We start from the raw sequence: 25,707 nt of genomic DNA, 5'->3' as shown, positions 1-25,707 counted from the left end.
CCCCCATAAAAGTTTTGCAGAGCAGGCAATTAATTCTGAGTTGTAACTTATTTAAATTAATTTTTAAAATTTATAATAAATTTAAATTTATTTATTTATTTGTTTGTTTGTTTTTGGCTGCATTGGGTCTTTGCTGCGTGCGGGTGTTCTCTAGTTGAGGCAAGCGGGGGCCACTCTTTGTTGTGGTGCACGGGCTTCTTATTGGGGTGGCTCCTCTTGTTGAGGAGCACAGGTTCTAGGCGTGTGAGCTTCAGTAGTTGTGGCATGTGGGCTAAGTAGTTGTGGCTCGTGGGCTCAGTAGTTGTGGCTCGTGGACTCTAGAGCGCAGGCTCAGTAGTTATGGTGCACAGGCTTAGTTGCTCCGCGGCATGTGGGATCTTCCTGGACTAGGGCTCGAACCCATGTCCCTGCATTGGCAGGCGGATTCTTAACCACTGCGCCACCAGGGAAGTCCTAAATTAATTTTTTGAATAATGGGGCCCAGTATTTGTCCTCAGAAGGCCAGGGTTTCAAATTTTCCAGCTATGGGATCTTAAAAAGTAATCGAACCTCTTCCTGAACTTTCTGAAACAGTGTCGTTTTTTGCAGCATTGGGCACAATGCTTGCTTCACCGCTTTGCTGCAAAAATTATTGAGAATATATGTATGAAGGTAATTTGTAAACTGTAGTCTTATTTGTAATTGCATGTTCTTGCTTCCTGATGAACAGATTCATAGATTGTTGGGTTTAGAAGGGATTTTGAGTATAAATCATTTGACCCTTCTTCCCCATTTTACAGATGAGGAAACTGAAGCCCAGAAAGTTGAAGTGATTTTTGGAACAGTGGCTACATGTATGGGTTACTGGGGGCAGGGGTAGGGGCTAGGGAGGATCTGTTAGGTGGAGGTATAATTGCACATAAAACAGGACAGTGTTGTAGGAGCTTCCTGTTGAAAACATGAGTGATTTCTATAGCACCACCCAACTTCCGCTGGGGTAATCTGAGCCAGGAGAGAAGAAACATCCCTGCCACTTGGGTGACTGCCCTTTAGATGAGGGACTCTCCCTTTCCCGAGGAGGGTAAAACATTATGTTATTCCTTCAGCACTCACACAAAATTTTGTGTCTGTTCCACATACAGTGCTATTTAAAATAGGGGTTTTCTACTATCACTTTAGATTGACAGTCCAACCTTATATCCACTGCGCTTTTACTGGTTTGGTATGGGAAATAAATTGGCCTCATTGGATTTTTGTTTTTAGTTTTTTGCTGTGCTTAGCTAATAAAGAAAAAAAAAGCAAAACAAAGCCCACACACTTTGATGGCACTTTGTTTTCCAAAGGCTTAATACAAATTAAATTACTTATTCTCAGATGATAGCTCATTTTTTCTTTTGGTGGGTTTCTGATGAGCTGTGGAGCGAGTCATAGAAACGTGGGAAAGAGCCCCTTTTCTTTGGATCTCTTAAAGGCAGGTGATTTGAGTGAGGATTAGAATAGCACAAGTGTGATTGGGTTTGTGATCAAGTGGGTAAGAAAATCCATTGGGTGTATCTTTTGAGGGTAAGGACTGGTCCACATCCATTTTTCTCCTTTTATTCTGGCCTGGGAGGAGTGAGGTAACCCCAGTTGCAAAGATAACATGAAAGCTTTCTTGAAAATCTAGAGAGATGACACCACAGTGGCACAGAGGAATGTCAGGGGCTTCTTTCATTGGACGTTAGTCGACAGTAGTGCATTGGGGGTGTGCCACAGAGGCAGGTGAAGCTGTTTCTCTTGGCCTCCGGAGGTCTGGGGTGAGAATTTTCAGCCTTTAGATTTCTAATTTGTTACTTGTCATGTTGCACTAAGTTCTCCCTCTAATTAGGATTGTAGTATGCCTGACTTTAAACTGTGGGAAGCGGGCAATTACATAATGTTAGATTTCCCTTTTCTTCAATTATGGAGAGGCACGAGGAGAATGTATGCTTGCTGGAGAACGTTGGCCTGGAGAGGGAGAGTTACTGATTTGTACACATACAGGGGTCACTCAGAGGCAACTTGAGCCGACTGGCCATCCAACCGTGGCGGCCACTGGATTCCTTTATTCCTCTCTCCTCCTCCAAAGCAGGTCTTAGGTTAAGAATGAATTTTGCAGACAGCAGAGTGAATTTTGGTTATTCCTCTTTTCTCTTTCTGTTTTTTCCAGGAAGCCTTTTACCAAAGCTACAAGTATGGTCATTGATAGTTTTTTTGTGGCTTAATGTCTTGCTTCCTTTTAGAATGAGTTCCAAACTTCTCAGAATAAAGCTATTTAGAAGTAAAAAGCAAAGGACCATGTGCTGAATGACCACGTTCCTAAAATCGAGACTTGACTATGATCAGTATCATTTATATTGGCTTCTATATTATCTTTTTCTAATTCATTTTTTTCATATTCTCAATTATTTGCCTAGATAGGGATTCTAGTTTGATATATTCTAAGCTCCTTGCATTTCCTTTAACATCTTAGTTCTCAGAATTGATTGACTGTTTGTTTTTACAAGTTTCTTTTCATTTCTTGATGCTTTCAGCAAAGCAACTGATAACTGAACTGTGGTATCTCATGCCTTCAAGAAGAGAGGGTACTTATAAGGAGATACCTATAGGATATATAATTATATATTAATAGAATGTTCTAAAATTTTCACCCAGTTTGACTAACTTTTATTCCTTGCTTCACCTGTACATAGTTAGGAAAAAAATGGAAAGAAGTATTTTCCCATATTTTTGCAAGAAATATAAGTATGTGACTTTTGGGAACCATATTGCCTTTTCTTTCAAAGACTTAGAAAACAAATGTTCTTACTCTTGAAATGAGGGTTAGTGTGTAGTTGATTTAACTCCTCCCTTTTCCCTAACCATACTTCTGGCTGCCCCAGCGAAAACCTCAGAAGCTACTGCCCATATATTTTGTCAGAGTCTAACTTCTGAGTAGCTGGAATTTCATGTGTAAAGAGAGGGTGCTCTGTGTGTATATATGTTTGGGGTGGGGTTTGACTCCTGGCTCAGAATGTGCCCTTGGGAAACCTGTTAGGAGGCTTGAGACTGAATGTCATCTCTTTTCCAGTTTGAGAAATGCCTGTGATTCTTCCAAGAGTCTCAGTGTTACTTTTTTTTTTTTTTTAATTAGGATCTTAGTACTGATCCTTTGTAATAGGAAATGAGGTATAATAATTGCATGACAAAATAATGTTTCAGTAGATACATGATAGGTTATGGAGAGCTATAGGATTCACAGAAAAGGCCTATTAAAAGTTGGAGCCTCAGCCTAATAATCGCTTTCAGTGGGATTGTTCTGAAGGTCATTTTCAAGGGAGCACTTTAAAATAGTGGTTTCCAGCGGGTTGGGCCAGGTGTGTGTTTGGGGGAGGGTGGAGGATCGCAGTGAACTCTGGGGTATTACTCTGGGTGGATGGGTTGGGTGGTTTGAAGAAACTCAATAGGTGATTCTGTTATGTTTCTCTCCCACCCAGTTGAGAACACAGTGGCTTTTATGTCATTTTTGGATTTATGCTTGACAGTAAGGTAAAGGGAGGGCCTTCGATCATGTGTACAGTTCCCTTGATTAAAAAAGACAACTTGGAATAAATTTGGAAATGACGGCCGGCAGGTAAAAGGGTCAGGCTGCTTAGACTCTGGCAGTGGAGGTAGAACAAGTAAATCCAACTTGGTGTTTGCATGTTGGCACGTTTTTTATTGGGATAAAAAACACATAGTGTAAAATTTACCATCTTAACCATTTTAAGTATACAGTTTAGTTGTGTGAAGTATATTCATATTGTTGTGAAGCAGAAGTCCAGACTGTTTTCATCTTGCAAATTGGAAACTATACCCATTAAACAACTTCTCCTTTCCCCTCTCCCCATCCCTGGGACTCACCATTCTACTTTCTGTTTGTATGAATTTGACCTCTTTCGATACCTCATATAAGTGGAATCATGTAGTATTTGTCTTTTTGTGACTGGCTTATTCCACTTAGCATAGTGTCCTCAGGGTTCATACATGTTGGCATGTGGTAGGATTTTCTTCCCTTTTAAGACTGAATAATATGACATTGTATGTATATATCCCATTTTATTTATCCATTCATCCATAGATGGACATTTGGGTTGCTTCTACCTCTTGGCTATTGTGGATAGTGTGGCTATGAACATGGGTTTTCACATAGCTCTTTGAGACCCTGCTGTCAATTCCTTTGGATATATACTCAAAGGTGGGATTTCTGTATCGTATGGTATTTAATTTTTTTGAGTAACCTCCATTCTGTTTTTCATAGAGGTTATACCCCACCAGCAGTGTGCCAGTGTTATTCCTCATCCTTGCCAACACTTGTTATTTTGTTTCTTTGATAGCGCCATTTAATGGGTGTGAGGTAATGTCTCATTGTGGTTCTGATTTTCATTTCTCTGTTGATAAGTTATATTGAGCATCTTTCATATGCTTGTTGGCCATTTGCATATCATCTTTGGAGAAATGTCTTTTCAAGTCTGCTCATTTTTTGATCAGGTTATTTGATTTTTTGTTGTTGAGTTGTAGGAGTTCTTTATATATTCTGGATGTTAACACCTTATCAGATGCATGATTTGCACATATTTGCTCCCATTTTGTATGTTTTCTTTTTGCTCTTTTGTGTCCTTTGCTGCATGAAAGTTTTAAATTTTGATGTAATCCCATTTGTCTATTTTTGCTTTTGTTGCCTGTGCTTTTAGCATCATATCCAAGAAATCATTGCCAAGTCCAATGTCATGAAGCTTTCTGTGTTTTCTTCTAGAAGTTTTATAGTTTTAGTTCTTACATTTAGGTCTTTAATCCATTTTGAGTTAATTTTTGTCTGTGGTGTAAGACGAGGATCCAGCTTCATTCTTTTGTGTGCAGATATCCAGTTTTCTCAGCCCCATTCATTGAAGAGACTGTGCTTTCCCCTTTCAGTGGCCTTGGCATCCTTGTTGAAGACCAGCTGGCCATATACATGGTGGTTTATTTCTGGGCTTTCTGTTCTAGTCCATTGATCTATTATTTGTCTGTCTTTATGCCAGTACCACCTTTAGCTTTTTAGATTACTTTAGCTTTGTAATACATTTTGAAATCAGGAAGTTTGAGTGACACTTAGTTTTTTATATAGTTTTTTTTTTTTTTAAGATGTTGAGGGTAGGAGTTTATTAATTAATTAATTTATTTTTGCTATGTTGGGTCTTCGTTTCTATGCGAGGGCTTTCTCTAGTTGTGGCAAGCGGGGGCCACTCTTCATGGCAGTGCGCGGGCCTCTCACTATCGCGGCCTCTCTTGTTGCGGAGCACAGGTTCCAGACGTGCAGGCTCAGTAGTTGTGGCTCATGAGCCTAGTTGCTCCGTGGCATATGGGATCCTCCCAGACCAGGGTTCGAACCCATGTCCCCTGCATTAGCAGGCAGATTCTCAACCACTGTGCCACCAGGGAAGCCCAGTGACACTTATTTTTAACTTATACTATTGTAGGTGCTGAGAAATAGAGAAGTAATAGAGAAATTAACAATTGAGAAAACAATTCAAAGAATTTTTCCATTTTTTGGAGGGGACTAGACCCACTTAAAGAATGAAGTAAGGTGATTTATTTATTTATTTAAATAGTTGTTTATTTATTTATTTTCGGCTGTGTTGGGTCTTCGTTTCTGTACAAGAGCTTTCTCTAGTTGCGGCGAGCGGGGCCACTCTCCATTGTGGTGCGCGGGCCTCTCACTGTCGTGGCCTCTCTTGTTGCAGAGCACAAGCTCCAGATGCGCAGGCTCAGTAATTGTGGCTTACGGGTCTAGTTGCTCCACGGCATGTGGGATCTTCCCAGACCAGGACTCAAACCCACGTCCCCTGCATTAGCAGGCAAATTCTCAACCACTGCGCCACCAGGGAAGCCTCCATAAGGTGATTTAAATGGCAGAATGTATGTGAGGCTGTGTCAATCGGCAACTAGTATAGTAAGAGCTATAGTCTAGCACTTCATTGGATATTGAATCCAGTGGCTTGCAGAAGCTTCAAAAAGGTGATGGGCCTTGAATTGGTCTTGAAGATTGGATGTGTACCTCAATGGGTATAAATACCTCAAACCATCTGTGTCAGTTCTATCACGGCACTAAAAGGGGGTCTTTATTTATTTATTTATTTTACATCTTTATTGGAGTATAATTGCTTAACAATGGTGTGTTAGTTTCTGCTTTATAACAAAATGAATCAGTTATACATATACATATGTTCCCATATCCCCTCCTTCTTGCGTCTCCCTCCCACCCTCCCTATCCCACCCCTCCAGGCGGTCACAAAGCACCGAGCTGATCTCCCTGTGCTATGCGGCTGCTTCCCACTAGCTATCTACCTTACGTTTGGTGGTGTATATATGTCCATGCCTCTCTTTCGCTTTGTCACAGCTTACCCTTCCCCCTCCCCATATCCTCAAGTCATTCTCTAGTAGGTCTGTGTCTTTATTCCTGTCTTACCCCTAGGTTCTTCATAAAAGGGGGTCTTTAATGAAAGCCTCTGATAGTCATCTCAAGATTTTCAATGGGGATCAGTTATTATAAGACGTGTCACTATTTTTTTCCTTGACACTCTATTGTCTTCCCCATTCCAATCCAATAGTTGCTGATTTCTGCTCATTGAATAGCAGTGGACCACATACAGAGATAGAATACTTAGCCACAGTACGGTTTTATTTTCTAGGATGTGCAGAGAACACAAAATTAACCTGGCTGGGTTGTATAGGATGCGTTGAAGGAGAGAGATTGAACCCAGAACAGCAAACTTAGTGGCTGCTTTAGTAAGTAATTTAGGCTACTTAAGACATACTTTCTCACCTTCTTAATGAAACTTTAAGGATATTTTGGTTGGGTGTATTACTTGAGGGTACAATTGGTAGAATTTCTGTGGAGGAAAAATGTAGTATGCTTGCATATAGTAGGCCTGTAGTAAAGCGTTGTTTAGTAGTGACCAAATGAATTTAAGTCTACATGGGTGGGTCTGTAAGGAGTAATTTACTCATTTATTTCATAAGTATTTATTGACTCTCACTATATGCCAGGGGCTAGTGACTGCTTCAAGTGGAAAAAGGATGCATGGCTCCTGCCCTCATGTGGCTGATATTCTTTTAGTGATTGATGTGGTCCTTCTCAGTGTTCCATTGCTCTCAGCTGGTTGGATTTTTCTTTTTTTTGCCACAGGACACCTGCTTTACTTTTGATGCAAACAATTGTAGTTGTTTATTATGAAAATAGTTCTACATTAAATATTCTTTGTGTGGAGGAAGAAAGAAACACTAGACAATTCTGCCTTTTGGTTTCCAAGGAGATCTGTCTTGGCTAAATTTACTTTATCAAGTGCTTTTCTAAGTAACAGAACTGAAGGAAACTGGCTTTAATGAATTTTGCTTAAGGTTTTCCTGAGGACCTAGATATATGGTTTTCCTCTACTTCCAAGCCCACTCCAAGAGAATCTAAACACCTAGTTTTGGCTGATCCTGGATTTTTCCATTAATCGTGAGATCTTAAAAGTCATATACCCCTTTTGGATCTTCATTGATTTGTTCATTCATTTAACAAGTCTTCATTGTTCATTTATTATATACCAGGTAACCTTTTCATTTGTAATAGGAAGGTTGAGGGTTGAATTAAGTTTCCTTTAAGGCCAACTGTTAAAATTCTGTGAATTTATTATTATGGTTTAGTGAGATTTAGGGCTTTTTTTGCAGATAGTAGAAGTGTTTTTGAAAGAGCTTAAAAAAATTTAGAGTTTTTGTTTTTAACTCAAACATTTTAGTGGGAAAATTCCTCATTGGTGAATAATTTTAGTATTAATTTCACTCTGATCTGAAAATAATCAACATTTTAACTCAGCTGAAAGTCTTTCCTTGTAATTTTGGCAGGAGACAATTTTAAAGCTAGCCTTTCTGATGTTACTTGTAACACGCTAGAAACTTAATTCCTGTTTCAGATGATTGGTGTAGTGCCAGTGTGTAGAGATTTAGAAATGCTTAGCACCTCTTCTCCTGGGTGCTCAGTTCTGTGTCTTTTAGAGCCCTTGTCATTTATGTGTGAGGTGGTCTTGAGGTATGGTGACATCATGTCACACGGAAGATCTGCGTACCAGTGCTGTGATAATAAGCTGGCAGTTGCCCATGCTGCCAAATCTGTAATACTCAGATAACCTAGTGTGAGATTTCATCGCTTTTTTTTTTTCTTTTTAAAAAAATATTTATTTATTTATTTGCCTGCACCGGGTCTTAGTTGTGGCATGGGGGCTCATAGTTGCAGCATGCATGTGGGATCTAGTACCCTGACCAGGGATGAAACCCAGGCCCCTGGATTGGGAGCTTGGAGTCTTAGCCACTGGACCACCAGGGCAGTCCCTTCATGGCTTTATAAAATAATATTTTTATTTTAATTTGTTGTTAGAAATTTGACACAGTATTGATTATGTGTTATGTGTTACAAGGTTCAGTTATGCAGGGTGAAATTTAAGAATTTTCTCTCATGTGGATTGTTGGCTGTTATAAATCTGGTCTCCTGTTACCAAAAGAACATTGGAATATTTGTGTAGCCCTGGCTCTGTGACTGTGGCCATTTTTCCTTCACTTACTAATCAGCAATATTTGGTAAACACCTTCTAGATGGCAGATACTGTTCTCATCCTGGATATACAGCAGTGAACAACTCTGAGTGATAAGGGAAGCCACTGGAGGGTTTTGTACAAAGGGTTTTGATCTGACATATTTGAGAATAGAATGAGGTCTTTTTTTTGTTTTTTTTTGTTTTTTTTTTTTGCGGTACGCGGGCCTCTCACTGTTGTGGCCTCTCCCGTTGCAGAGCACAGGCTCCGGAGGTGCAGGCTCAGCGGCCATGGCTCACGGGCCCAGCCGCTCCGCGGCATGTGGGATCTTCCCGGACCGGGGCACGAACCCTTGTCCCCTGCATCGGCAGGCGGACTCTCAACCACTGCGCCACCAGGGAAGCCCCAATCTGACATATTTTTAAAGGACAGAACTCCATTGTGTGGAGAATAGAACTCCATTGTAGGGTCAGAGGTGGAGACAGGGAGATATTAAGGGTTCTTACAATGACCTAGGTGGGATATGATGATAGTGGTGGAGGAGATGAGAAGTGCCTGGATTCTGGACTCATCTCAAGTGAGGCTAACGTGGCTCACAGAAGGGTGAATGATATGCAGTGAAAGAAAGAGTGGAGTTAAGGGGAACACCAGGGTTTTTGGCCTGAGCAACTGGAATACTGGTGGTGCCAGGTATTGAAATGGGGAAGGCTGGAGGAGCAGGTTTGGGTGGAGAATTGAGTTGATTGGTACATGTTGGGTATGAGGTATCCGTGGATGAGGTCAAGCTGGCAGCTAGGCAGGTCTGTTAATCCTCACAAGCTTCAGTTTTCTCATCTGTGTGAAATGGGGAAAGCGTTTGCCCTTCTCAGAATTCTTGAGATCAAATGAGAGAAAAAAAGTTCAGACTTCTAAAGTAATGTCCCGTTGTGATGGTATTATTTCTGGAAAGTAGACTGATTTCCATCTTATATACTTTGTGGAACTGCTTAACTCATGGGCCAGAATGTATTGTGGAAAGTTGGCATTTTCCCTCCAAAGGCTGGTTTTCTCTCTGGATAGATGGAAAAGCTTTCTCTTTGATCCATTCTGTGATTCCTGAGCAGCTTTTGGGAGAACTTGGTATTTTGGTTCCCTCTGGGGTGTCAGAGGGCTTCACTTTGTGTGGAGCCACTGGGGCAGTACGTGGTGTGTGGTACCAGACTGGCCCCTTAATAAACATGGCTTCAGGCCAGAGTGATTTTATTTACGTGGGAGGATGTTGTAGTAGGAAAAAGCCCTGGCTCTTTCCTTTCTCAAAGTCTCTATTATTTTATGCGTTCCATAACTTGGATCAGTTAACAAATAGGGTCTCATAGGCCATATTTATTAGGGAGACCGTTCTCCTTGTTTCCTGATTCAGAATGCCTATTTACGTATTCCTAGGTTTTTTGATTGCTTAAAATTTTCTTCTGGGCAGGTGAACTATGCTAAATATATATTTGAATCCACTGAATTAAAATTCATTTAAGATTCAAGTAAAAGTGTTGAAAGCATCAGTCATATTTCAGTCAGTGGTATTTTGAAGTTATTACATGTCTTTCCTTTGAGGTCGTAGTAAATGGTTGTATCTCTGAAAAGCAGTATTTGCTGATAATGGATACTTCTCAACAGTTAGATGTTTCTGTAGGAACATCTTCAGTCAGGAGATAGGATGGTGGTTCTTGGTTCTTCTGATCCATAAGGCAGTTTGAACAGAAACGCTACTGCTCTTTCTTCACTGCCCTCCTGGTTTCATCCTTGGTTCACAAGATTCAATTGGCATCGGCCATGTGTGTTCAGTTGCAGGTTATGTGACGCAGAAAGAGAAGGTAAAGCCATTTTAGTTTTTATTTATTTATTTTTATTTTTTGCGGTACACGGGCCTCTCACTGCTGGGGCCTCTCCCGTTGCGGAGCACAGGCTCCGGACGCGCAGGCTCAGCGGCCATGGCTCACGGGCCTAGCCACTCCACATGTAGGATCTTCCCAGACCGGGGCACGAACCCGTGTCCCCTGCATCGGCAGGGGGACTCTCAACCACTGCGCCACCAGGGAATCCCCGGTAAAGCCATTTGAAAAGGGTGCCTTTGAGAGCCCGACACATGTAACGAATGTAACGTTTGATGAATAACTGACAATCTTTGGGAACTTGGTCTAAAAAATATTCTGGGTGTTCAGTGGAAACAGCAGTAATGGCTTTAACACTGAAGCAAGGCGTCGGGGGAACAGGAACTATGTTTTTCAGTAGATATTGTGGAGGAGAAATTGCTTGGGTAGTTCTCTGGTATCTTTCAAGTAAGAGGACATCTCTTTATGTTAGGGCTTTTCTCAGGTACTCAAATTTATAAAATAAGTTGATCCATCTGCTCAATAATTGTTAAGTTACGTAATCTTTTTGCTTTTCATTGAATCGGCTTACTATACGTTATTTTATTTCAGCTTCTAAGAAACTGAACTATAGGTATTCAGTACAGTATCACTTGACATAATTGTCTGATAAGACCCTAAGTCTTTGTCTTTCCTTTTGAAGTATGTTTTAGAAAACTTACATCAATTGTACGAAATAATTTGAAAGGTATCTATATATTTAATTCTGTATCTTTTCCATGCCTAATTTTTTTCTCCTAGGAGGAATACAACTTACTAGACTTTCTGAAATCTTTTAGGATTTCCAAATTGCCTAATGGCTTTTTATTTGAACTCTAGTCTAATAATCATTTTTACTGGGGAGATAATCTCTAAGCTTCTGAAGTCATACTACCCATTTATTGCACTCCTAAGGTTTTTTTTTTTTTTTTTTTTTTTTTTTCTTTTTGCGGTATGCAGGCCTCTCACTGTTGTGGCCTCTCCCGTTGCGGAGCACAGGCTCCGGATGCGCAGGCCCAGCGGCCATGGCTCACGGGCCCAGCCGCTCCGCGGCATATGGGATCCTCCCAGACCGGGGCACGAACCCGTATCCCCTGCATCGGCAGGCGGACTCTCAACCACTGCGCCACCAGGGAGGCCCGGTTTTTTTTTTTTAATAACCTTTTTTGAGTTTTAATTCACTTACTGTACAGTTTTCCCGCTTGAAATGTACAGGTCAGTAGTTCATAGAGTAGTGTAATCAGCACCATAAACAATTTTAGAACATCTTCATCACCCCAAAAGAAGCTCCAGCCCATTTGCAGTCACTCCCCATTTCTCCCCAATCCCACCCCACTTCCCTGCGCCCAGCCCTAGGCCACCACTAACCTACTGTCCATCTTTACAGATTTGCCTCTTCTGGACGTTTCCTATAAATGGGAACATACGATATGTGTTCTCTTGTGCCTGGCTCATTTCACCGAGCCTTGTCAAAGCACTTTAACTTTGGTGGTAATGTTACGTATTTCAGAGTCAAAAGCAGACATTCCCTGTCTGCTGACACAGAAACTACAGCCTGTGCTGGGACCAGAGAAAATAGCAAGACCACCTGTTGCCGGGTGCGTTTGTAGAACCGGGAGTGAACTTTGAAGCTTTTGTAAACAAAGCCACCCTGTCACTAATCCACCAATGCGCTCACTACTCTCCATTGCATGGTTGCTTGACTCTCTGCCTGACCACTGCCTGCTTCTTCTTTGACCATTTCGGATACCTCTGAGAAGTCATCTCTGATTCTTGCCTTTCTTTTACCTTGGGTCTGGTCCAGGAGTAAGCCTTGCCTTTTTTTCTTCCTTTTGAATTGACCGTTTTCAACTTGTCCTCTTTGTTTTATGGCCACCATCTGATACAGACCCTTGACCTTTATACCTGGGTGGCTGGAGCAGCTCCTTTCTGAACAGCTTGACTCTTGCTGCCCCAGGCTCCGGGAGTCTTGCCTGATTATTCTTTCTGATGGATCGTTTAGGTACGTGTGCCACCTGGAGGAATTTAAGTGGTTCCAGCACATCAAAACGTGCGCTTTCCTGCCTGCTTCGTGACCTTTCTTTTGGGTCTCTCCTTTACTGTTCATCTGATTTCTTTGGCCTCCCCAGGACTGTAGGACTGTGTTTCTGCCTTCATGTGCAAGGCCTCTGTTCTCTCCTCTTGCCAACTATTTCTGACTTCCTTTGAGCCTTTGTTCATTTTCGATTTTAGTTCCATTCAATTCAAAACGTAGGTGAAATCAGTATACTCAGTTCTCTCTCTCTCTTATCCCCCTCCCTGTGTATCTTTCTCCTCACCATTATCTTGTCTCCCTTGTCCCTGCTGAAGCAATTCCAGCCCCTGAACTCTAGTTTTATCTGTAACTTTCTCAACCTTCAAGGCTCACCTCCTTCATTGCTGTCTTTCTGGTTGCTGTAACTCACCTCGATTTCTCCCTTGTTTGTGGAATGCTGGTGTACTGTATTGTATACTTAAAGAGCTTACAGTTTAATAATGAATGCATAATTCATCAAGGATGTTTAACCTGGAGACGACTCAGAAGGAACGTCATCCCTTGTCACAGGAATTGAAAATCAGTCATAGGGAAGTCATCAGTCATAAATTGCCATTAGGCAATTTGGAAATCCTTTGTCTTCTCAGACCCCACGGGGTAGAAATGAGTAAAATACAGGTGTTTGAGCATCAGAAAGGACTTTTCTAGAGCTGCATGCAGGTGTGCCAGGCTATGTTCTGTCCCCCATCGCACGCATAGACAGGATCATTTAGGACCGGGTCATGGTAAAGGCCATTCATACATACAGTGCACGGGGGCTCAGTGAGATGCATGGTTCTCAGTCTCCCTGGAGTATCAGAATCACCTGGGCAGCATTTTAAGTACTCAGATTCTCAGTCTTTGGAAAGTTCAGATTGAGTAGTGAAGCCAGGCTTGGAAACTTTTGAGTTAGATAACACTTTTAGGGCCAAGATCCAATGAATGTCGCATTTGTTTGCCAAATTTTTATTGAATGCTTGCATCGTGTGGCAGTGAAAAATTGTGGGTTTTGCTTTCGTAGGACCTTGAGTCAAGGGGGGCATACAGACAGACCATGAAACACCCTGTAATTTCTCCTCAGGCAGATGTAGATTCTTTGAGGATAGGAACCATTTCTCATTTTATTTGACCCAGAGGGATGGGCCCATTGACATTCATTCTTGGGTGGTAAACTGATTAACCTGCTGTTTACTGATTTACTCCCCGTTGTAAGGCTTGTTACTGTGTTCTTTAACTAGTCGTTTTCATGCAGCTTAACTTCTCGGTTGAAAAGGAACAACTGTATTCCCAATTGCATCATGACAGGTTCATCCTTTTGATTTTGTTGCTTTCTAGTAATAAAATTTACCTTGGCTACCATTTATTGAGTACCCACTGTGCCAGGCACTTCGTGTCACATTATTGCTAATCTTTATAATAAGCCTGCAAGATAGATATTAGGACTCTGAAGGGGAGCCAAGATGTTGAGTCCTTGTTATAGAATTTCTTCTTATACATATTGACAGACATTGCAATAGCCACTGAGCTGAGGAATTGTCTAGTACGGTCTTCCGTTGGGACCAGATGGTTGAAATCATGATTTGGCTGTATGCATAGGATGTGTTTTCTTGTTGGAATGCTAGAAAGCCTGTCTACATATAATGGGGTTGCTATGACCATCACCGTTAAACCCTATACCATGCTGATGATGGAAGCTCCCCACCCATTTCTCCAGTGAAAGGCTGGTTTTGCTGGTGTAATTTTTAAGCGTGGTGGCTGTATTGTACCACAGTGGAGAGTCAGGGACAGTTCTTTGTATCTTAAGCGATGATATGGATTTCCCAGAACTGGCATGTGACCCATTTGGTGGTCTCTTTCCCTGTATTTGTTGTAGGACTTTGGCCTGTCAACGTGACCTCCACCAGTGCTCCGTTAACAATGGTCATAAATATCTTCAGCTGAACTTCACCCATGCATTGTTTTTTTTTTTTTTTTTTTTGCGGTGCGCGGGCCTCTCACTGTTGTGGCCTCTCCCGTTGCGGAGCACAGGCTCCGGACGCGCAGGCTCAGTGGCCATGGCTCACGGGCCTAGCCGTTCCGCGGCATGTGGGATCCTCCCGGACCGGGGCACAAACCCGTGTCCCCTGCATCGGCAGGCAGACTCTCAACCACTGTGCCACCAGGGAAGCCCCATGCATTGGTTTTACGGTAGGTTCTTTAATTATACCATCTCATTTTTATCCTCATGGAATTTCTGTGAGGTAGGTATTATCAGTATTTAACAGATGATGAAGCTGGAGCTTGGAAAGTTTCAGTAACTTGTGTTGTTTTGAGACTCTGTTTGCACTTTTCCAGGGGACTCAGGCATGGTTTACACAGGAGTTAACATCATTTCTTTGCATTTCTCTTACTTCCTCCTATTGCTTCACCAAGAAAACTTGGGTGGTGCATGAGTGAACTTTTAGGAGTTGAAGAAGACTGAGTATGTCTGATCCCTATCCAAATTTTGGGATAATGTATTTTTCTTCCTTCCAGTGGAGTCAAAATAATAGTTGTCATTGAATGTTCTCTTTGGTCAGTTTTCTGAGATGTGGGAAACAACCTAAGGGGCTCCCACCTGCCAGAGAAGTTCCAGGCTCAGGGTTCCTACTATGTCTAGTACAAATATCTAGGGGAAATGTAAATATTTATAATTGTGGTGAAATAAATAGAAATCTGCACAGAGTTTGGAATAACCACAGAATTTTTTTTTTCTAGTAAGAACACTTTCATTTTACTTCCCAACTGAAGGCATGACCAAAAAACGTGAGAAATGTATTTTCTGGGTGAAATGCTTACTTTCTCATCTTGCAGCATGAATTCTGCTGTGAAGTTATCATCTTGTCATTGATTTCTGCCTGTTGCCCTAAAATTATCGTGCTGTCATCACATCAGCATCTGCATTGTTTTGAAATAAGTGTCTTTTAAGAGGTCGGAGGCATGTTAGAAATATATAGATTTTTAAAGAGAGGTTAATGGAACTGAAGTTAATTGCAAATACAAGAAACAGGTGTAAGATCGGTCCTGGCAATCAAGTGTGCTTCTAGGAAACACACATTCAATTGATCAAACAGAATTGAAGTCACTAGTAAAAGTTAATTAGTTAATAACTTAGGTCATGGTGAAAAGGGGGAACATTTTTACTGCCCTGATTTTTCTATTGAGTTGTGGGCTTTGTATGTTTATTGAATACAGCATACCGTTCTTTAAAAGTTGTGTTCAGGTCATTCCTCCAAACCAAATATTTGAGACTTCTCTTTCACGTTAAATCAACCCTCTAGAGTTTGCTTTGGTATTTAGGCTTATTTAATCTTAAGGACAAAGATTAATTTTAAAGTGTGTTGTTGGGATTTCCCTGGCGGTCCAGTGGTTGGGACTTTGCCTTCCACTGCATGGGGTGCGGGTTCGACCCCTGGTGGGGCAGCTGGGATCCCACATGCCTCACGGCCAAAAAACCAAAACAAAAAACAGAAGCAATATTGTAACAAATTCAATAAAGACTTTAAAAAAATGGCCCACATCAAAAAAAAATCTTTAAAAAAATTAGATAAGTTCTATCTAAAAAAAAATAATAATAAAGTGTGTTGTTGAACTTTGGTGGCTGACCAGGGCCATGATGTGCCTTCTCAGTACGGCACAGAGCCCCGAGGTTCTTTAATGAACTCAGTTTGTGGTGCCCTCATTCACAGCAAGATGCACAAGGATCTTACATCTGTCACCATCCTGGTCTTGGTTGACCACTGCAGCAGTGAATCACCTTGAGTAGTTCACCTCGTCTTCAGGTTGCAGACTTTTCATGTTTAACTGCATTGACTGTTTGAAAGCTACCTTGTAAATAATGATACACAGCTGCAATAATCCAAGTCCACTAAGGACATGCCACATTCACACCATGCTCTGCCCACCGTCAGTCGGCAAAGTCCATTTCTAAATATTACCCGAATATTCATCATTCACTCCCCAGCTACCGACTGAGCTGTTTTGTGCCAGGCACCTGCTGTGCATCAGATACTGTGCTGAGTGTTTGGGTTTTTTTGTATTTAATTTATTTATTTTTGGCTGCATTGGGTCTTCGTTGCGATGCACGGGCTTCTCATTGCGGTGGCTTCTCGTGTTGTGGAGCATGGGCTCTAGGTGTGTGGACTTCAGTAGTTGCGGCATGTGGGCTCAGTAGTTGTAGCTCGTGGGCTCTAGAGCGCGGGCTCAGTAGTTGTGGCACACAGGCTTAGTTACTCCCCGGCATGGGGGATCTTCCCAGACCAGGGCTCGAACCCGTGTCCCTTGCATTGGCAGGCATATTCTTAACCACTGCACCACCAGGGAAGTCCCCTGTGCTGAGTGTTGTGCAGATAATTTTGCAGTCCTGTTCTCAAGACGCTGCCAGCTTGTTGGGGAACTCAGGAAGAATAAAAGAAAATGACCAGCAGGAGACTAAGGAAATCATTTCAATGTATAGTCTTTCTTTTTTATTATGAAAGCATCGCATAAGGCTTTGTGGAAAATTGGGAAACTGCAAGAAAGTTTGAAGAAGAAAAAAGTCATCCACCATTCTATCACCCAGGGATAACCACCACTGTTTTCATGTTCCCTGTCTTTTAAAAATGGCTTCTAAAAACAAGCAAAACAGAGAGATCTGCCCAGTAAAAGAGGGCTTTCAGGTGCAGTTTGTTTGTTTGTTTGTTTGTTTGCGGTACGCGGGCCTCTCACTGTTGCGGCCTCTCCCATTGCGGAGCACAGGCTCCGGACGCGCATGCTCGGCGGCCATGGCTCACGGGCCCAGCCGCTCCGTGGCATGTGGGATCTTCCCGGACCGGGGCACGAACCCGTGACCCCTGCATCGGCAGGCGGACCCTCAACCACTGTGCCACCAGGGAAGCCCCAGGTGCAGTTTGATGGGGGAGAAGGAAAAGAGGCCCCAGGAAAAATGCAGCGTTTCTATCCCTGGGGCTGTGACGTGGAGCACAGCAGCCTTAGGGAGGGGTGTTTGGGATTCCTCAGGAAGGAAGCAGTGGGAGCAAAACCAGAGCTGCTTTGACCGTAGATTTCTCTCTGAATAGTTTCCCGATACAAGTGTGGTGGGTTCTGATGGTTTGTAGGGCGGTAGTTGGCGTCCCAGATGCTTTTTTCAGGCACTGATTTCACTTCAATCTATTCTAGGGAAGTAAGGCAGAGCCTACCCTCCAGGACAGGGTGTGAGGGATGATGTACAAATTACATCGTGTCCACTGCTTGCCCAGGGTTTAAGTCCGGGAGAGTTCATAGCAGGAGAAGCAAGGAAAGAACAGTGTTATTTTTCAGGGTCATTTATGTACTAGCACTTGTTTTGATATATTGTCTCACTTAATTTCCATCGCCAATGTTTGAGGCAGGAATTTTCCTCATTTTTTATAGTTGAGATTTAGAAAATGGAGTCAGAGGCTAAGGTGCTGGTCTGTGTTACACACTGTTTCATAGTAAGTGGCCATGGCGCATACGGGCTTTGGCACTGGAGACCTGGGTTCCATCCTACCAGTGTGACCTCAGGTAATTTCTCAACCTCTTTCTTACTGTTTAAAAAGGGGACAGTGCTGATGCTTAACTCACAAGCTTATTGTCAAGATGAGATGAGACAGTGTAGGTAACGTCCTTCTCAGAGGTGGGATTTAGTACCGATAGATGGGAGCACTTAGGATGGCAGTGGGGTGGCAGCATGCACAGTGCCTGGCACATAATAGATGTCCAAGAGATGCCAGTTACCCGTCCTTCCTTCTTACAAGCCCTCCCAGCTTTTCAGTTTTCCTAGTATCTTTCCCTGGGAGTTTTAAAGACCCTGATGGAAAGATACATTTCACTTGGGTCGTAAGGGTGGGGTCTTGGATTTATAAAATCAGTTTCATCTGCATTACACAGGAAAATCCCATCTTATCAGTAGTTGTCTTTGAAAGGTCATCCTGAACATTTCCCCCTGGGTATCAGGTGAGGGAGAGGTTCGGGGTAGGAAAGCTAAGAGCTCAGATGGAGGAAAGGGGAGTAGACAGAGGAAGGAATCAACTTGGGTATTTTCTCAGCTTAATTTGCTACCTGCCAGCCTCAGCAAGGACTGTACTATATAGCCAGGTGTGGCTGGGATTTGTAACAGTGAGCTGAGGTTAAGAGGGCAGGACAGGAACTTGTCCTTGTCCCTTGTGGGACACATTTGGTTCTCCTGGCATACTCATGCTTCTTCATTCACATGTTCAGTCAACAAACGGTTTGTTGAAACTGTCCTGTGTTCAGGGCACTCTCAGTCCTTGGGATTCAAAGGGAGCATCTGGTTTCATGAGCGCAAGCCAGGTTGACAGATGAGTAACAGAAAATTACAAGTCAAATTTTAAGTGCCAGGATAGAGGGAAGCTGGGGGAGCTTTGTCAAAACATCTTAAAATTATTTTTCTGTGTTTGCTTCTTCTGTTAAACCTTGAAGGCCAGGGCTGTGTCTTTTGTGATTTTGCAATCCCAGAACCTCATCTGAAATGCATCCCTGAATAAATGTGTGTAAGTTCAAAGCTGGCACAGGGATAAAATAGTTTATAAATGGTGTGTTTCAACTATCTGTATATTCGTGGAAATCTCAACCCTATAAATGGAGACATCTGGTAAGTCCTTGACTTATTGGTAGTTCTTTTCTTAGAAGGCAGAAGATTGAAATTGTGACTAACTGATTCATACCGAGAACTTTGGGTGAAAGTGGCTATTTCGTCTTGGGGTTTTGCCGTGATGGAAGAGAATCTTTTGGCCTGGATTTTTAGGAAGAGATTTCACAAAGTTCAGAGAACAGATAGTGTACCTCCAAGGCCGGCAGAACTATAAAAAGGAGTATGGTTTCATCCAGATGGGTAGGGAGCTCCAAGAAACAAAAGTTGTGACTGTAGGATTTCAGATCCCGCTGATAAGGAAAAATGAGGCCTGCTTCTGAAGAAGTCAGCACAGCTGTTAAAAGGCCATTGCAGAAAAAGGCAGATTTTAAAAAAATAACAGCTTTATTGATATATAATTCACATATCATATAATTAGCCCATTTAAAGTATACGATTCAATAGTTTTTAGTGTATTATTCACAGCTATGTGCAACCATCACCACAATTTTAGAACATTTTCATCACCTCAAAAAGAAACCTCATGCCCTTTAGCTCTCACCCCTCCCATCCCCCCAGACCTAAGCAACCACTAATCTACTTTGTTTCTACAGATCTGCCTATTTTGCATATTTTATGTAAATGGAATCATGTAGTATATGGTCTTTTGTGACTGACTTCTTTCACTTACCATAATGTTTTCAAGGTTCATCCACACTGTAGCATGAATCAGTACTTTATTTTCATTGCTGAGTAATATTCCATTGTATGGATATATAACACTTTGTTTATCCATCAGTTGATGGACATTTGGGTTGTTTTCACTTTCTGGGTATTAAGAATAATGCTGCTATTCATGTGTAAGCTTTTGTGTGCACATGTGTCTTCATTTCTTTTGGGTCTATACCTAGGAGTGGAATTTCTGGGCATATGGTAACTCTATGTTTTAACCTTTTGAGGAATTGCCAGACTGTTTTCCAAAGTAGCTGTACCCTTTTACATTCCCACCAGCAGTGTATGAAGATTCCCGTTTGCCCACAGCCTTGCCAACACTTGTTTCTGTACTGCTTGGCTTTTTTTTTTTTTTTTTTAAAACCCCACATTTGTTTATTTATTTATTTATGGCTGTGTTGGGTTTTCGTTTCTGTGCGAGGGCTTTCTCTAGTTGTGGCAAGCTGGGGCCATTCTTCATCGTGGTGCGCAGGCCTCTCACTGTCACGGCCTCTCGTTGCAGAGCACAGGCTCCAGATGCGCAGGCTCAGTAGTTGTGGCTCACGGGCCTAGTTGCTCGGCGGCATGTGGGATCTTCCCAGACCAGGGCTCAAACCCTTGTCCCCTGCATTAGCAGGCAGGTTCTCAACCACTGCGCCACCAGGGAAGCCCTGTTTGGCTTTTTTATTTTGGTGATCCTAATGGGTGTGCAGTGGTATCTCACTGTGGATTTGATTTACATTTCTTTAATGACATGATGTTGAGAATCATTCATGTTTTTATTGGTCATTTGTGTATCTTCTTTGGAGAAATGTCTATTCAGATCCTTGGCCCATTTTATAATTGAGTTGTCCTTTTATTATTGAGTTGTAAGAGTTCTTTATATACTCTAGACACACATCTTCTATCAGATACATGATTTGCAAAATTTTTCTCCTATTCTGTGGTCCTTTTACTTTCATAAGAAGCCAGGTTTTAAGTGGTGTATAAAAGAGAAAAGGGCACATAATAAGCATGAAAACAAAATAGGCTGAATGGCTACAAGTGTTTTAGAAAGGTTATAACTAGGATGACCTGTGGCTTGTAGGAAAATTTTTAAAATTACCACCATGATTTAAAAAAGCTTTTGGAAGTAGAATACACATCAAATGCACAGATCGTAAAGATACAGGTCAATAAGTTATCAGAAAATGAATACACGTGTGTAACCACTATGCAGGGTCAAGAAAGAGCATTATCAGACCCCAGAAGCCTTCTCATACGTCTTTGTAATCACTAGCCCTCTTTCTTCCTCAAAGGTAATTGCTCTTTTGACTTCTAACACCAGAGGTTGGTTTTTACATGTTTTTGAAATTTGTACAAATGACATTATACAGCATGTTTTCATACGTACTGGGTCTCTTTTGCTTAACATGTAAAATTTATCCATATGTTGCTTGTAGCTGTAGTTCATTGCTCTATAGTTTTCAATTATATGAATGTACAACTATATATTCTACTTTTTTATTGAGGTATAGTTGATTCACAAGGTTGTGTTAGTTTCAGGTGTACAGCAAAGTAATTCAGTATACACACACACACATACATATTCTTTTTCAGATTCTTTTCTAATGTAGGTTATTACACGATATTGAGTACAGTTCCCTGTGCTATGCAGTAGGTCCTTGTTGTTTATCTATTTTATATTTTGTTTATGGTTTCTGTACTTCCAAAAATACATATTGGGCTTCCAGTTCCCATAGGGTCCTGGCATTCCTGGTTCTGGGGGCACAAAAGTTAGTCTCAAGTTCACGGTTTAGATGATCAGCTTGAAGGAAGTATTCTTAGTGCATTTCTTTGCCCATATATATATTTTTAAATTAACTTTTTATTGAAGTATAGTTCATTTATAATGTTGTGTTAGTTTCAGGTGTACAGCAAAGTGATTCAGCCATATCTATCTAGCTAGATAGGTAGATAAAGATATCTACGTGTATATATGTTCTTTTTCAGATTCTTTTCCATTTTAGGTTATTACAAGGTAGTGAATATAGTTCCCTGTGCTATACAGTACATTCTTCTTGTTTAATCTGTGTTATATACAATAGTGTTTAATCTGTGTTATATACAGTAGTGTATACATGTTAATCCCAAATTTCACCCCCTTTCCCCTTAACTTAAGTAACCGTAAGTTTATGTCTGCGAGTCTGTTTCTGTTTTGTAAGTAAGTTCATTTGTATCATGTTTTTTAGATTCCACATATAAGTTATGTCATGATATTTGTCTTTCTCTGTCTGACTTACTTCATTTAGTATGATAATTTCTAGGTCCATCCATGTTGCTGCAGATTTTGTGCATATTTTTTGAATGGCTCAATTGTGGGAGAAACAGACTGATAAGCAAGTAATTGCCAGATGTAGGCAGAGTGCTTGTAAAGCTGGTTGTGAAATGCTTTGTGATGCTAGGTTGGAGAGTGAGGAAGAAGACTTCTTTGAGGAGGTGGTGTTGCTTCTCAAATCTGCACAGACTAAGGGGAAGTGGATAGATTGGGGAGGGCAGGTGGGTGCTGGGGCTTGGGTGTAAGAACATTTCTACTCTACAGAGTAAAATGATTATGAAAAAGCTTTCTAGAGGTGGGAAGATGTTGCCACTGTTTGGCCTCATAGTGGAAAGCTTTGCGTATCATGCTGAGGAGTTGGGACTTTATCTTACAGGTAGGAGGAGCTCTGGAAGGATTTTAAATATCCAGGAAGCAGAATGGTCAGATTTGCATTTAAAACGTTTGCTAATACATAATGTGGAAAATAAAAAATACTAATCTGAATTTAGGGAAACAGGAAATTCTTAGAAGAGTGAAGGTAGGGATTACCTGGACCAGAAGGCCAAGAAAAGTAACAGATTTTAGAGGGATTTAAGAGAGACTAAAACAGGTCATTCTGTGCTAATCTTGTTTTCTTTTTAAAATAGATTTCAAGAAGGTTCGATAGGTATTAGTCAAGGGACTGCTGTCTTTTGATTTCAACAGAGTGTTTAGTTTAACAAAATGCTCTCCTTATGAAGAAGATGGAAAATACGGAGTGGGTATTTGGTGGGTTTGTAGCTCGTTGAATAAGTATACTTAAAAATGGTAGATTTAGTGGATTTGTATCAACTGGGAGGGAAGCTTTTCCTCCTGTGCTGTTGGACTCTGTACTTGACTTCTGTTAGTTACAGCTTTCATCTTTGACTGAAACGGTTTTCTGTTGACAAATTTACTTGTGAAGTAAAATTAGAAAGGTAAGGTAATGTAGTAGTTGACAGAATCAAGGTTTTAAAGTATGCATGTTCAAAGAAGTGAAATTGCTGGGAGGAGGGTAGAAATTTTATCTTTTAATGTTTCAAGCACAATATACGTAAGTATATAAACAGATATACAGTGTAAGTACATAGACATATACAGTATATCTGTGGTATTAAAGTTTCATGGAGAATTATTAAGAAAAATGTCTAAAAAGTCTCTTTTGGGAATGATAGTGAAAAAAGGTTGAGAAACAACACTGCTTTAAAAAGCACTTGAGGTTTGGAATGGTGAGCAGAATCTTACAGTGATGGATGGGTAGATGAAAGAGCTTGCAGTTTTTAGAGAATCATTGTTTATAGCTTTGATAACATCTATGCCAAATTAATACAATGCAGTCTCTTTTTTTACTTTTGGTATTGGGGAGAAAGGCAGATACCAAAAAAAAAAAAAATCTTACAGTGAGGTAGAGATACGAGAAAATTTCTACATTTAGGATCAGAAACCAAAGACCTCTCTAGAGGATGGGAATATTTCTTGATTTGTATGTTTATGTGAAGGGAGAAAAATCAGAGTTAAGTTTCTTTGTTAATTTTATTTGACCCTAAACTCAGTATAAGTTGAGTCCACAGGGTAGATATGATAAGAGAATAGTTAATGCCAGCCTTATGCTTCATTTGTAAAAAAAACAGATGTTATGAATTCATAGTGTTCTGTTGTACTCCAGACTGGCCAGAACCTAATCTGGAAATGGGAAAAACTTGAGCATCCAGAGGGTGACCAGGAAGATGAGAGGTCTCGAAACCAGGTTCAGAAATGTACAACCAGGAACAGCAACTGGCTTATTGCTTAAATATACCATGATGACTGCAAGAATACATGGCATGAATCCACAAACATAATTAAGTTGGGCAAGGCTGTATCATTAATAGATTAATTAAATCAGTGTTTATTGAGTGCCTGTTCTCTGCCAGACATTGTTTCAGGCATTGGGGACCCAGCACCCAGCAAAATGGAGAAAATACCTGCACTTGTGGAATTTGTAGTTTAATGAGTGGAGAGAGACAGTAAACAAGATATGCTTGTAAAACAGATGTAGTATGTAAGATAGTGTGTTAGATATTGACAAGTGCTAAAGTAGAAAAGTAAGAGAGGAAGAAGGATATGAAATATTGGGGAGTGGTAGAAATTTTAGATAGAGAAGTCAGGCTAGAGAAGGCCTTATTGGGAAGGTGATTAAAAAGAAAAACTTTAGGGCTTCCCTGGTGGCGCAGTGGTTGAGAGTCCGCCTGCCGATGCAGGGGACGCGGGTTCGTGCCCCGGTCTGGGAAGATCTCACATGCCGCGGAGCGGTTGGACCCGTGAGCCATGGCCGCTGAGCCTGCGCGTCCGGAGCCTGTGCTCTGCAACGGGAGAGGCCACAACAGTGAGAGGCCCACATACAGCAAAAAAAAAAAAAAAAAAAAAAAAAGAAAGATAAACTTTATATATCATAATATAACAAGCATACAGAAAAGGGCAGAAAGCACAAGTATATGGTGAGATGAATTTTTATAAAGTGAGTACACTGGTGTAGTCAGTGCTCAGATTAAGAGCAGACTGTTATAATACTGGTCCCTCAGAAGGCCTGGTTACCCCTTCCCAGTCAAAGCACTACCCACTGACTACTAACACCATGGGTTAGGGTTTTTTTGGCCAGTTTCTGAGCTTGATTTTACTGTGGTCATGCATAATCTGTTCTTTTGTTTCTGGCTTCTTTCACTCAACATTGTGTTTGTGAGACAATCCATGGTCTTACAAGTATTTGCAGTTCATTCATTTTGGTTGCTGTAGAGCATTCCGTTGTATGATGATACCACAGTTGTTTCCTGTCTTTGGCTAGTGAATCGTGCTGCCATGAATATTGCCGTATATGTCTTTTGTCAAGACATGTATGGGGGATATAATTAGGAGTAGAATTGTTGGGTCATGGGGTATGTGTATATTCACTTTAGTAGATACTGAGGAACAGTTTTTCCAAAGTTTATATGTCCATCAGCAGCATAGGAGAGCTCCACATTCTTGACAGCACGTGGTATTTCCTGCCATTTAACTTGAGCTGTTCTGGTGGGTGTGTAGAAGTATTCTGTTGGGGCTTTAATTTGCATTTCCCTGAAGACTAATGCAGTTGAGGACTTTTTCATGTGTTTATTGGCCATTTTGATATCCCTCTTGGGGGGGTGATGGATACAATCAGTGTCTTCCTCTGGTGAGAAGTGGTTGAATAGGGACACATTTTAAGAGTAAGGCTGACAGGTTTGCTCATGGTCTAGAAGTGGGGTGTGAGAGAGGAGTCGAGAATGCCATTAGGTTTTATTTATTTTTACATTTTGCCTGAGCAGCTGGAAGGAGGGGAGTTGGGATGTTGGAGATGTGAAAGGCAAAGAAGATCTGGAGCAGTGGTACCTAGACTTTGGCATTTTACACATGTAATTATGATTTTTTTTTTTTTTTTTTTTTTTTAGCGTTTTGTAAAGAAAGGCCATTTGTATACCAGAAGAATAGGAAGGACATAATTTCAGAATATAGGGCAACCCTTTAAATGAGATAAATTTAGCTTTATGTAAGACTCATGAGCAAGTTTTTTT

The 25,707-nt window shown here is 41.2% G+C and overlaps 1 long non-coding RNA gene across 2 annotated transcripts in view; it reads left to right on the top strand.

The window, feature by feature from the left end:
• LOC132487953 (uncharacterized) overlaps positions 1–25,707 on the top strand; it is a 195,735-nt gene that overhangs the window by 3,878 nt on the left and 166,150 nt on the right. The gene's annotated exons all lie outside the window — the stretch shown is intronic.

The sequence above is a fragment of the Mesoplodon densirostris genome, chromosome 4 (assembly GCF_025265405.1).
Source record: "Mesoplodon densirostris isolate mMesDen1 chromosome 4, mMesDen1 primary haplotype, whole genome shotgun sequence".
Lineage (NCBI taxonomy): Eukaryota > Metazoa > Chordata > Mammalia > Artiodactyla > Ziphiidae > Mesoplodon > Mesoplodon densirostris.
The sequence above is the reverse complement of the archived record's forward strand: the minus strand, read 5'-3'. Positions and strand labels throughout refer to the sequence as shown.